The following is a 13,497-nucleotide window of genomic DNA, read 5'->3' on the forward strand; positions in this document are numbered from 1 at the left end:
TACTTCCCACTTCTTTTCTAATGTAATTTGGCTGATGTTTAAATGTTATTTGCTGCTTCTTTTGTAATGTAATTTTACTGATGTTTAAATGTTATTTCTCTCTTATTTTCTAATGTTATTTTCATGATGTTTGAATGTTATTACGCGCTTCCTTTCTAATGTTATTTCCTCTTGTTTTAATGTTATTTCCCGCTTCTTTTCTAATGTTTTTTTCATGATGTTTGAATGTTGTTTGCTGCTTCTTTTCTAATGTAATTTTCCTGATGTTTGAATATTATCTCCCATTTCTTTTCTAAAGTTATTTTCCTGATGTTTTAATGTTATTTACCACTTCTTTTCTAATGTTATTTATCTGATGTTTGAATGTTATTTCCCGCTTCTGTTCTAATGTAATTTTCCTGATGTTTGAATGTTATTTCCCGCTTCTTTTCTAATGTTAATTGCATGATGTTTGAATATTATTTCTTGATTCTCTTCTAATGCTATTTTCCTGATGTTTGAATGTTATTTCCCACTTCTTTTCTAATGCTATTTTTCTGACGTTTCAATGTTATTTCCAACTTCCTTTCTACTGTTATTTTCATTATGTTTGAATGTTATATCCTTCTTCGTTTCTAATGTTAATTTCCTGATGTTTAAATGGTATTTTCCACTTCTTTTCTAATGTTATTTTCCTGATGTTTGAATGTTATCTCCCGCTTCTGTTCTAATGATATTTTCGATATATTTGAATCTTATTTCCCGCTTCTTTTCTAATGTTATTTTCCTGATGTTTGAATATAATTTCCAGCCTCTTTTCTAATGTTATTTTTTTGATGTTTGATTATTTCCCGCTTCTTTTCTAATATTATTTTCCTGTTGTTTGTATGTTATATCCCACTTATTTGCTAATGTTATTTTCCTTATGTTTCAATGTTATTTCCCGCCACTTTACTAACGTTATTTCCCTGATGTTTGAATGTTATTTCCCTTTTTTTTCTAATATGATTTTCCTGATGTTTGAATGTTACTTCCCACTTCTTTTCTAATGTTATTTTCCTTATGTTTAAATGTTATTTCCCACTTGTTTTCTAATGTTAATTTCCTGAAGTTTAAATGTTATTTCCCACTTCTTTTCTAATGTTATTTTCCTGATGATTAAATATTATTTCCCACTTCTTTTCTAATGTTAATTTCCTGATGTTTAAATGTTATTTCCCACTTCTATTCTAAAGTTAATTTCCTGATGTTTAAATGGTATTTCCCACTTCTTTTCTAATGTTATTTTACTGATGTTTAAATGTTATTTCCCGCTTCTTTTCTAATGTTATTTTCCTTATGTTTGAATGTTATTTCCCGCTTCTTTTCTAATGTTATTTTCCTGATGTTTGAATGTAATTTCCCGCCTCTTTTCTAATATGATTTTCCTGATGTCTGTATGTTACTTCCCACTTCTTTTCTAATGTAATTTTCCTGATGTTTAAATGTTATTTCCTCCTTCTTTTGTAATGTAATTTTACTGATGTTTAAATGTTATTTCCCGCTTCTTTTCTAATGTTATTTTCCTTATGTTTGAATGTTATATCCTTCTTCGTTTCTAATGTTAATTTCCTGATGTTTAAATAGTATTTTCCACTTCTTTTCTAATGTTATTTTCCTGATGTTTAAATGTTATTTCCCGCTTCTTTTCTAATGTTAATTTCATAATGTTTAAATGTTAATTCCCACTTCTTTTCTAATGTTATTTATCTGATGTTTGAATGTTATTTCCCGCTTCTGTTCTAATGTAATTTTCCTGATGTTTGAATGTTATTTCCCGCTTCTTTTCTAAAGTTAATTTCCTGATGTTTAAATGGTATTTCCCACTTCTTTTCTAATGTTATTTTACTGATGTTTAAATGTTATTTCCCGCTTCTTTTCTAATGTTATTTTCCTTATGTTTGAATGTTATTTCCCGCTTCTTTTCTAATGTTATTTTCCTGATGTTGGAATGTAATTTCCCGCCTCTTTTCTAATGTTATTTTCCTGATGTTTGATTATTTCCCGCTTCTTTTCTAATATTATTTTTCCTGATGTTTGTATGTTATTTCCCGCCACTTTACTAACGTTATTTGCCTGATGTTTGAATGTTATATCCCACTTCTTTTCTAATGTTATTTTCCTGATGTTTGAATGTTATTTCCCGCCTTTTTCCAATGTTATTATACTGATGTTTGATTATTTCCCGCTTCTTTTCTAATGTTAATTGCATGATGTTTGAATATTATTTCTTGATTCTCTTCTAATGCCATTTTCCTGATGTTTCAATGTTATTTCCCGCTTCTTTTCTAATGTTATTTTCCTTATGTTTGAATGTTATTTCCCGCTTCTTTTCTAATGTTATTTTCCTGATGTTGGAATGTAATTTCCCGCCTCTTTTCTAATGTTATTTTCCTGATGTTTGATTATTTCCCGCTTCTTTTCTAATATTATTTTTCCGGATGTTTGTATGTTATTTCCCGCCACTTTACTAACGTTATTTGCCTGATGTTTGAATGTTATTTCCCGCTTCTGTTCTAATGTAATTTTCCTGATGTTTGAATGTTATTTCCCGCTTCTTTTCTAATGTTATTTTCCTTATGTTTGAATGTTATTTCCCGCTTCTTTTCTAATGTTATTTTCCTGATGTTTGAATGTAATTTCCCGCCTCTTTTCTAATGTTATTTTCCTGATGTTTGATTATTTCCCACTTCTTTTCTAATATTATTTTCCTGTTGTTTGTATGTTATTTCCCACTTATTTGCTAATGTTATTTTCCTTATGTTTCAATGTTATTTCCCGCCACTTTACTAACGTTATTTCCCTGATGTTTGAATGTTATTTCCCTTTTTTTTCTAATATGATTTTCCTGATGTTTGAATGTTACTTCCCACTTCTTTTCTAATGTTATTTTCCTTATGTTTAAATGTTATTTCCCACTTGTTTTCTAATGTTAATTTCCTGAAGTTTAAATGTTATTTCCCACTTCTTTTCTAATGTTAATTTCCTGATGTTTAAATGTTATTTCCCACTTCTATTCTAAAGTTAATTTCCTGATGTTTAAATGGTATTTCCCACTTCTTTTCTAATGTTATTTTACTGATGTTTAAATGTTATTTCCCGCTTCTTTTCTAATGTTATTTTCCTTATGTTTGAATGTTATTTCCCGCTTCTTTTCTAATGTTATTTTCCTGATGTTTAAATGTTATTTCCTGCTTATTTTGTAATGTAATTTTACTGATGTTTAAATGTTATTTCCCGCTTCTTTTCTAATGTTATTTTCCTTATGTTTGAATGTTATATCCTTCTTCGTTTCTAATGTTAATTTCCTGATGTTTAAATGGTATTTTCCACTTCTTTTCTAATGTTATTTTCCTGATGTTTAAATGTTATTTCCCGCTTCTTTTCTAATGTTAATTTCCTAATGTTTAAATGTTAATTCCCACTTCTTTTCTAATGTTATTTATCTGATGTTTCAATGTTATTTCCCGCTTCTGTTCTAATGTAATTTTCCTGATGTTTGAATGTTATTTCCCGCTTCTTTTCTAAAGTTAATTTCCTGATGTTTAAATGGTATTTCCCACTTCTTTTCTAATGTTATTTTACTGATGTTTAAATGTTATTTCCCGCTTCTTTTCTAATGTTATTTTCCTTATGTTTAAATGTTATTTCCTGCTTCTTTTCTAATGTTATTTTCCTGATGTTGGAATGTAATTTCCCGCCTCTTTTCTAATGTTATTTTCCTGATGTTTGATTATTTCCCGCTTCTTATCTAACATTATTTTTCCTGATGTTTGTATGTTATTTCCCGCCACTTTACTAACGTTATTTGCCTGATGTTTGAATGTTATATCCCACTTCTTTTCTAATGTTATTTTCCTGATGTTTGAATGTTATTTCCCGCCTTTTTCCAATGTTATTATACTGATGTTTGATTATTTCCCGCTTCTTTTCTAATGTTAATTGCATGATGTTTGAATATTATTTCTTGATTCTCTTCTAATGCCATTTTCCTGATGTTTCAATGTTATTTCACACTTCTTTTCTAATGTTATTTATCTGATGTTTGAATGTCATTTCCCGCTTCTGTTCTAATGTAATTTTCCTGATGTTTGAATGTTATTTCCCGCTTCTTTTCTAATGTTATTTTCCTTATGTTTGAATGTTATTTCCCGCTTCTTTTCTAATGTTATTTTCCTGATGTTTGAATGTAATTTCCCGCCTCTTTTCTAATTTTATTTTCCTGATGTTTGATTATTTCCCGCTTCTTTTCTAATGTTATTTTCCTGATGTTTGAATGTAATTTCCCGCCTCTTTTCTAATGTTATTTTCCTGATGTTTGATTATTTCCCGCTTCTTTTCTAATATTATTTTTCCTGATGTTTGTATGTTATTTCCCGCCACTTTACTAACGTTATTTGCCTGATGTTTGAATGTTATTTCCCTTTTTTTTTCCTAATATGATTTTCCTGATGTTTGATTGTTATTTCCAGCTTCTTTTCTAATGTAATTTTCATGATGTTTGAATGTTATTTCCCGCTCCTTTCTAATGTTATTTTCCTGATGTTTGAATGTTATTTCCCGCTTCTTTGCTAACGTTATTTTCCTGATGTTTGAATGTTACTTCCCACTTCCTTTCTAATCTAATTTTCCTGATGTTTAAATGTTATTTCCTGCTTCTTTTGTAATGTAATTTTACTGATGTTTAAATGTTATTTCTCTCTTATTTTCTAATGTTATTTTCATGATGTTTGAATGTTATTACGCGCTTCCTTTCTAATGTTATTTCCTCTTGTTTTAAAGTTATTTCCTGCTTCTTTTCTAATGTTTTTTTCATGATGTTTGAATGTTGTTTGCTGCTTCTTTTCTAATGTAATTTTCCTGATGTTTGAATGTTATCTCCCATTTCTTTTCTAAAGTTATTTTCCTGATGTTTTAATGTTATTTACCACTTCTTTTCTAATGTTATTTATCTGATGTTTGAATGTTATTTCCCGCTTCTGTTCTAATGTAATTTTCCTGATGTTTGAATGTTATTTTCCGCTTCTTTTCTAATGTTAATTGCATGATGTTTGAATATTATTTCCTGATTCTCTTCTAATGCTATTTTACTGATGTTTGAATGTTACTTCCCACTTCTTTTCTATTGCTATTTTCCTGATGTTTAAATGTTAATTCCCGTTACTTTTCTAATGTTAATTTCCTGATGTTTAAATGTTATTTTCCACTTCTTTTCTAATGTTATTTTCCTGATGTTTGAATGTTATTTCCCGCTTCTGTTCTAATGTTATTTTCGATATATTTGAATCTTATTTCCCGCTTCTTTTCTAATGTTATTTTCCTGATGTTTGAATATAATTTCCCGCCTCTTTTCTAATGTTATTTTTTTGATGTTTGATTATTTCCCGCTTCTTTTCTAATATTATTTTCCTGTTGTTTGTATGTTATTTCCCACTTATTTGCTAATGTTATTTTCCTTGTTTGAATGTTATTTCCCGCCACTTTACTAACGTTATTTCCCTGATGTTTGATTGTTATTTCCCTTTTTTTTCTAATATGATTTTCCTGATGTTTGAATGTTACTTCCCACTTCTTTTCTAATGTTATTTTACTGATGTTTAAATGTTATTTCCCGCTTCTTTTCTAATGTTATTTTCCTTATGTTTGAATGTTATTTCCCGCTTCTTTTCTAATGTTATTTTCCTGATGTTTGAATGTAATTTCCCGCCTCTTTTCTAATATGATTTTCCTGATGTCTGTATGTTACTTCCCATTTCTTTTCTAATGTAATTTTCCTGATGTTTAAATGTTATTTCCTCCTTCTTTTGTAATGTAATTTTACTGATGTTTAAATGTTATTTCCCGCTTCTTTTCTAATGTTATTTTCCTTATGTTTGAATGTTATATCCTTCTTCGTTTCTAATGTTAATTTCCTGATGTTTAAATAGTATTTTCCACTTCTTTTCTAATGTTATTTTCCTGATGTTTAAATGTTATTTCCCGCTTCTTTTCTAATGTTAATTTCATAATGTTTAAATGTTAATTCCCACTTCTTTTCTAATGTTATTTATCTGATGTTTGAATGTTATTTCCCGCTTCTGTTCTAATGTAATTTTCCTGATGTTTGAATGTTATTTCCCGCTTCTTTTCTAAAGTTAATTTCCTGATGTTTAAATGGTATTTCCCACTTCTTTTCTAATGTTATTTTACTGATGTTTAAATGTTATTTCCCGCTTCTTTTCTAATGTTATTTTCCTTATGTTTGAATGTTATTTCCCGCTTCTTTTCTAATGTTATTTTCCTGATGTTGGAATGTAATTTCCCGCCTCTTTTCTAATGTTATTTTCCTGATGTTTGATTATTTCCCGCTTCTTTTCTAATATTATTTTTCCTGATGTTTGTATGTTATTTCCCGCCACTTTACTAACGTTATTTGCCTGATGTTTGAATGTTATATCCCACTTCTTTTCTAATGTTATTTTCCTGATGTTTGAATGTTATTTCCCGCCTTTTTCCAATGTTATTATACTGATGTTTGATTATTTCCCGCTTCTTTTCTAATGTTAATTGCATGATGTTTGAATATTATTTCTTGATTCTCTTCTAATGCCATTTTCCTGATGTTTCAATGTTATTTCCCGCTTCTTTTCTAATGTTATTTTCCTTATGTTTGAATGTTATTTCCCGCTTCTTTTCTAATGTTATTTTCCTGATGTTGGAATGTAATTTCCCGCCTCTTTTCTAATGTTATTTTCCTGATGTTTGATTATTTCCCGCTTCTTTTCTAATATTATTTTTCCGGATGTTTGTATGTTATTTCCCGCCACTTTACTAACGTTATTTGCCTGATGTTTGAATGTTATTTCCCGCTTCTGTTCTAATGTAATTTTCCTGATGTTTGAATGTTATTTCCCGCTTCTTTTCTAATGTTATTTTCCTTATGTTTGAATGTTATTTCCCGCTTCTTTTCTAATGTTATTTTCCTGATGTTTGAATGTAATTTCCCGCCTCTTTTCTAATGTTATTTTCCTGATGTTTGATTATTTCCCACTTCTTTTCTAATATTATTTTCCTGTTGTTTGTATGTTATTTCCCACTTATTTGCTAATGTTATTTTCCTTATGTTTCAATGTTATTTCCCGCCACTTTACTAACGTTATTTCCCTGATGTTTGAATGTTATTTCCCTTTTTTTTCTAATATGATTTTCCTGATGTTTGAATGTTACTTCCCACTTCTTTTCTAATGTTATTTTCCTTATGTTTAAATGTTATTTCCCACTTGTTTTCTAATGTTAATTTCCTGAAGTTTAAATGTTATTTCCCACTTCTTTTCTAATGTTAATTTCCTGATGTTTAAATGTTATTTCCCACTTCTATTCTAAAGTTAATTTCCTGATGTTTAAATGGTATTTCCCACTTCTTTTCTAATGTTATTTTACTGATGTTTAAATGTTATTTCCCGCTTCTTTTCTAATGTTATTTTCCTTATGTTTGAATGTTATTTCCCGCTTCTTTTCTAATGTTATTTTCCTGATGTTTAAATGTTATTTCCTGCTTATTTTGTAATGTAATTTTACTGATGTTTAAATGTTATTTCCCGCTTCTTTTCTAATGTTATTTTCCTTATGTTTGAATGTTATATCCTTCTTCGTTTCTAATGTTAATTTCCTGATGTTTAAATGGTATTTTCCACTTCTTTTCTAATGTTATTTTCCTGATGTTTAAATGTTATTTCCCGCTTCTTTTCTAATGTTAATTTCCTAATGTTTAAATGTTAATTCCCACTTCTTTTCTAATGTTATTTATCTGATGTTTCAATGTTATTTCCCGCTTCTGTTCTAATGTAATTTTCCTGATGTTTGAATGTTATTTCCCGCTTCTTTTCTAAAGTTAATTTCCTGATGTTTAAATGGTATTTCCCACTTCTTTTCTAATGTTATTTTACTGATGTTTAAATGTTATTTCCCGCTTCTTTTCTAATGTTATTTTCCTTATGTTTAAATGTTATTTCCTGCTTCTTTTCTAATGTTATTTTCCTGATGTTGGAATGTAATTTCCCGCCTCTTTTCTAATGTTATTTTCCTGATGTTTGATTATTTCCCGCTTCTTATCTAACATTATTTTTCCTGATGTTTGTATGTTATTTCCCGCCACTTTACTAACGTTATTTGCCTGATGTTTGAATGTTATATCCCACTTCTTTTCTAATGTTATTTTCCTGATGTTTGAATGTTATTTCCCGCCTTTTTCCAATGTTATTATACTGATGTTTGATTATTTCCCGCTTCTTTTCTAATGTTAATTGCATGATGTTTGAATATTATTTCTTGATTCTCTTCTAATGCCATTTTCCTGATGTTTCAATGTTATTTCACACTTCTTTTCTAATGTTATTTATCTGATGTTTGAATGTCATTTCCCGCTTCTGTTCTAATGTAATTTTCCTGATGTTTGAATGTTATTTCCCGCTTCTTTTCTAATGTTATTTTCCTTATGTTTGAATGTTATTTCCCGCTTCTTTTCTAATGTTATTTTCCTGATGTTTGAATGTAATTTCCCGCCTCTTTTCTAATTTTATTTTCCTGATGTTTGATTATTTCCCGCTTCTTTTCTAATGTTATTTTCCTGATGTTTGAATGTAATTTCCCGCCTCTTTTCTAATGTTATTTTCCTGATGTTTGATTATTTCCCGCTTCTTTTCTAATATTATTTTTCCTGATGTTTGTATGTTATTTCCCGCCACTTTACTAACGTTATTTGCCTGATGTTTGAATGTTATTTCCCTTTTTTTTTCCTAATATGATTTTCCTGATGTTTGATTGTTATTTCCAGCTTCTTTTCTAATGTAATTTTCATGATGTTTGAATGTTATTTCCCGCTCCTTTCTAATGTTATTTTCCTGATGTTTGAATGTTATTTCCCGCTTCTTTGCTAACGTTATTTTCCTGATGTTTGAATGTTACTTCCCACTTCCTTTCTAATCTAATTTTCCTGATGTTTAAATGTTATTTCCTGCTTCTTTTGTAATGTAATTTTACTGATGTTTAAATGTTATTTCTCTCTTATTTTCTAATGTTATTTTCATGATGTTTGAATGTTATTACGCGCTTCCTTTCTAATGTTATTTCCTCTTGTTTTAAAGTTATTTCCTGCTTCTTTTCTAATGTTTTTTTCATGATGTTTGAATGTTGTTTGCTGCTTCTTTTCTAATGTAATTTTCCTGATGTTTGAATGTTATCTCCCATTTCTTTTCTAAAGTTATTTTCCTGATGTTTTAATGTTATTTACCACTTCTTTTCTAATGTTATTTATCTGATGTTTGAATGTTATTTCCCGCTTCTGTTCTAATGTAATTTTCCTGATGTTTGAATGTTATTTTCCGCTTCTTTTCTAATGTTAATTGCATGATGTTTGAATATTATTTCCTGATTCTCTTCTAATGCTATTTTACTGATGTTTGAATGTTACTTCCCACTTCTTTTCTATTGCTATTTTCCTGATGTTTAAATGTTAATTCCCGTTACTTTTCTAATGTTAATTTCCTGATGTTTAAATGTTATTTTCCACTTCTTTTCTAATGTTATTTTCCTGATGTTTGAATGTTATTTCCCGCTTCTGTTCTAATGTTATTTTCGATATATTTGAATCTTATTTCCCGCTTCTTTTCTAATGTTATTTTCCTGATGTTTGAATATAATTTCCCGCCTCTTTTCTAATGTTATTTTTTTGATGTTTGATTATTTCCCGCTTCTTTTCTAATATTATTTTCCTGTTGTTTGTATGTTATTTCCCACTTATTTGCTAATGTTATTTTCCTTGTTTGAATGTTATTTCCCGCCACTTTACTAACGTTATTTCCCTGATGTTTGATTGTTATTTCCCTTTTTTTTCTAATATGATTTTCCTGATGTTTGAATGTTACTTCCCACTTCTTTTCTAATGTTATTTTACTGATGTTTAAATGTTATTTCCCGCTTCTTTTCTAATGTTATTTTCCTTATGTTTGAATGTTATTTCCCGCTTCTTTTCTAATGTTATTTTCCTGATGTTTGAATGTAATTTCCCGCCTCTTTTCTAATATGATTTTCCTGATGTCTGTATGTTACTTCCCACTTCTTTTCTAATGTAATTTTCCTGATGTTTAAATGTTATTTCCTCCTTCTTTTGTAATGTAATTTTACTGATGTTTAAATGTTATTTCCCGCTTCTTTTCTAATGTTATTTTCCTTATGTTTGAATGTTATATCCTTCTTCGTTTCTAATGTTAATTTCCTGATGTTTAAATAGTATTTTCCACTTCTTTTCTAATGTTATTTTCCTGATGTTTAAATGTTATTTCCCGCTTCTTTTCTAATGTTAATTTCATAATGTTTAAATGTTAATTCCCACTTCTTTTCTAATGTTATTTATCTGATGTTTGAATGTTATTTCCCGCTTCTGTTCTAATGTAATTTTCCTGATGTTTGAATGTTATTTCCCGCTTCTTTTCTAAAGTTAATTTCCTGATGTTTAAATGGTATTTCCCACTTCTTTTCTAATGTTATTTTACTGATGTTTAAATGTTATTTCCCGCTTCTTTTCTAATGTTATTTTCCTTATGTTTGAATGTTATTTCCCGCTTCTTTTCTAATGTTATTTTCCTGATGTTGGAATGTAATTTCCCGCCTCTTTTCTAATGTTATTTTCCTGATGTTTGATTATTTCCCGCTTCTTTTCTAATATTATTTTTCCTGATGTTTGTATGTTATTTCCCGCCACTTTACTAACGTTATTTGCCTGATGTTTGAATGTTATATCCCACTTCTTTTCTAATGTTATTTTCCTGATGTTTGAATGTTATTTCCCGCCTTTTTCCAATGTTATTATACTGATGTTTGATTATTTCCCGCTTCTTTTCTAATGTTAATTGCATGATGTTTGAATATTATTTCTTGATTCTCTTCTAATGCCATTTTCCTGATGTTTCAATGTTATTTCCCGCTTCTTTTCTAATGTTATTTTCCTTATGTTTGAATGTTATTTCCCGCTTCTTTTCTAATGTTATTTTCCTGATGTTGGAATGTAATTTCCCGCCTCTTTTCTAATGTTATTTTCCTGATGTTTGATTATTTCCCGCTTCTTTTCTAATATTATTTTTCCGGATGTTTGTATGTTATTTCCCGCCACTTTACTAACGTTATTTGCCTGATGTTTGAATGTTATTTCCCGCTTCTGTTCTAATGTAATTTTCCTGATGTTTGAATGTTATTTCCCGCTTCTTTTCTAATGTTATTTTCCTTATGTTTGAATGTTATTTCCCGCTTCTTTTCTAATGTTATTTTCCTGATGTTTGAATGTAATTTCCCGCCTCTTTTCTAATGTTATTTTCCTGATGTTTGATTATTTCCCACTTCTTTTCTAATATTATTTTCCTGTTGTTTGTATGTTATTTCCCACTTATTTGCTAATGTTATTTTCCTTATGTTTCAATGTTATTTCCCGCCACTTTACTAACGTTATTTCCCTGATGTTTGAATGTTATTTCCCTTTTTTTTCTAATATGATTTTCCTGATGTTTGAATGTTACTTCCCACTTCTTTTCTAATGTTATTTTCCTTATGTTTAAATGTTATTTCCCACTTGTTTTCTAATGTTAATTTCCTGAAGTTTAAATGTTATTTCCCACTTCTTTTCTAATGTTAATTTCCTGATGTTTAAATGTTATTTCCCACTTCTATTCTAAAGTTAATTTCCTGATGTTTAAATGGTATTTCCCACTTCTTTTCTAATGTTATTTTACTGATGTTTAAATGTTATTTCCCGCTTCTTTTCTAATGTTATTTTCCTTATGTTTGAATGTTATTTCCCGCTTCTTTTCTAATGTTATTTTCCTGATGTTTAAATGTTATTTCCTGCTTATTTTGTAATGTAATTTTACTGATGTTTAAATGTTATTTCCCGCTTCTTTTCTAATGTTATTTTCCTTATGTTTGAATGTTATATCCTTCTTCGTTTCTAATGTTAATTTCCTGATGTTTAAATGGTATTTTCCACTTCTTTTCTAATGTTATTTTCCTGATGTTTAAATGTTATTTCCCGCTTCTTTTCTAATGTTAATTTCCTAATGTTTAAATGTTAATTCCCACTTCTTTTCTAATGTTATTTATCTGATGTTTCAATGTTATTTCCCGCTTCTGTTCTAATGTAATTTTCCTGATGTTTGAATGTTATTTCCCGCTTCTTTTCTAAAGTTAATTTCCTGATGTTTAAATGGTATTTCCCACTTCTTTTCTAATGTTATTTTACTGATGTTTAAATGTTATTTCCCGCTTCTTTTCTAATGTTATTTTCCTTATGTTTAAATGTTATTTCCTGCTTCTTTTCTAATGTTATTTTCCTGATGTTGGAATGTAATTTCCCGCCTCTTTTCTAATGTTATTTTCCTGATGTTTGATTATTTCCCGCTTCTTATCTAACATTATTTTTCCTGATGTTTGTATGTTATTTCCCGCCACTTTACTAACGTTATTTGCCTGATGTTTGAATGTTATATCCCACTTCTTTTCTAATGTTATTTTCCTGATGTTTGAATGTTATTTCCCGCCTTTTTCCAATGTTATTATACTGATGTTTGATTATTTCCCGCTTCTTTTCTAATGTTAATTGCATGATGTTTGAATATTATTTCTTGATTCTCTTCTAATGCCATTTTCCTGATGTTTCAATGTTATTTCACACTTCTTTTCTAATGTTATTTATCTGATGTTTGAATGTCATTTCCCGCTTCTGTTCTAATGTAATTTTCCTGATGTTTGAATGTTATTTCCCGCTTCTTTTCTAATGTTATTTTCCTTATGTTTGAATGTTATTTCCCGCTTCTTTTCTAATGTTATTTTCCTGATGTTTGAATGTAATTTCCCGCCTCTTTTCTAATTTTATTTTCCTGATGTTTGATTATTTCCCGCTTCTTTTCTAATGTTATTTTCCTGATGTTTGAATGTAATTTCCCGCCTCTTTTCTAATGTTATTTTCCTGATGTTTGATTATTTCCCGCTTCTTTTCTAATATTATTTTTCCTGATGTTTGTATGTTATTTCCCGCCACTTTACTAACGTTATTTGCCTGATGTTTGAATGTTATTTCCCTTTTTTTTTCCTAATATGATTTTCCTGATGTTTGATTGTTATTTCCAGCTTCTTTTCTAATGTAATTTTCATGATGTTTGAATGTTATTTCCCGCTCCTTTCTAATGTTATTTTCCTGATGTTTGAATGTTATTTCCCGCTTCTTTGCTAACGTTATTTTCCTGATGTTTGAATGTTACTTCCCACTTCCTTTCTAATCTAATTTTCCTGATGTTTAAATGTTATTTCCTGCTTCTTTTGTAATGTAATTTTACTGATGTTTAAATGTTATTTCTCTCTTATTTTCTAATGTTATTTTCATGATGTTTGAATGTTATTACGCGCTTCCTTTCTAATGTTATTTCCTCTTGTTTTAAAGTTATTTCCTGCTTCTTT

The sequence above is a fragment of the Narcine bancroftii genome (genome assembly GCF_036971445.1).
Source record: "Narcine bancroftii isolate sNarBan1 chromosome 12 unlocalized genomic scaffold, sNarBan1.hap1 SUPER_12_unloc_2, whole genome shotgun sequence".
Taxonomy (NCBI): domain Eukaryota; kingdom Metazoa; phylum Chordata; class Chondrichthyes; order Torpediniformes; family Narcinidae; genus Narcine; species Narcine bancroftii.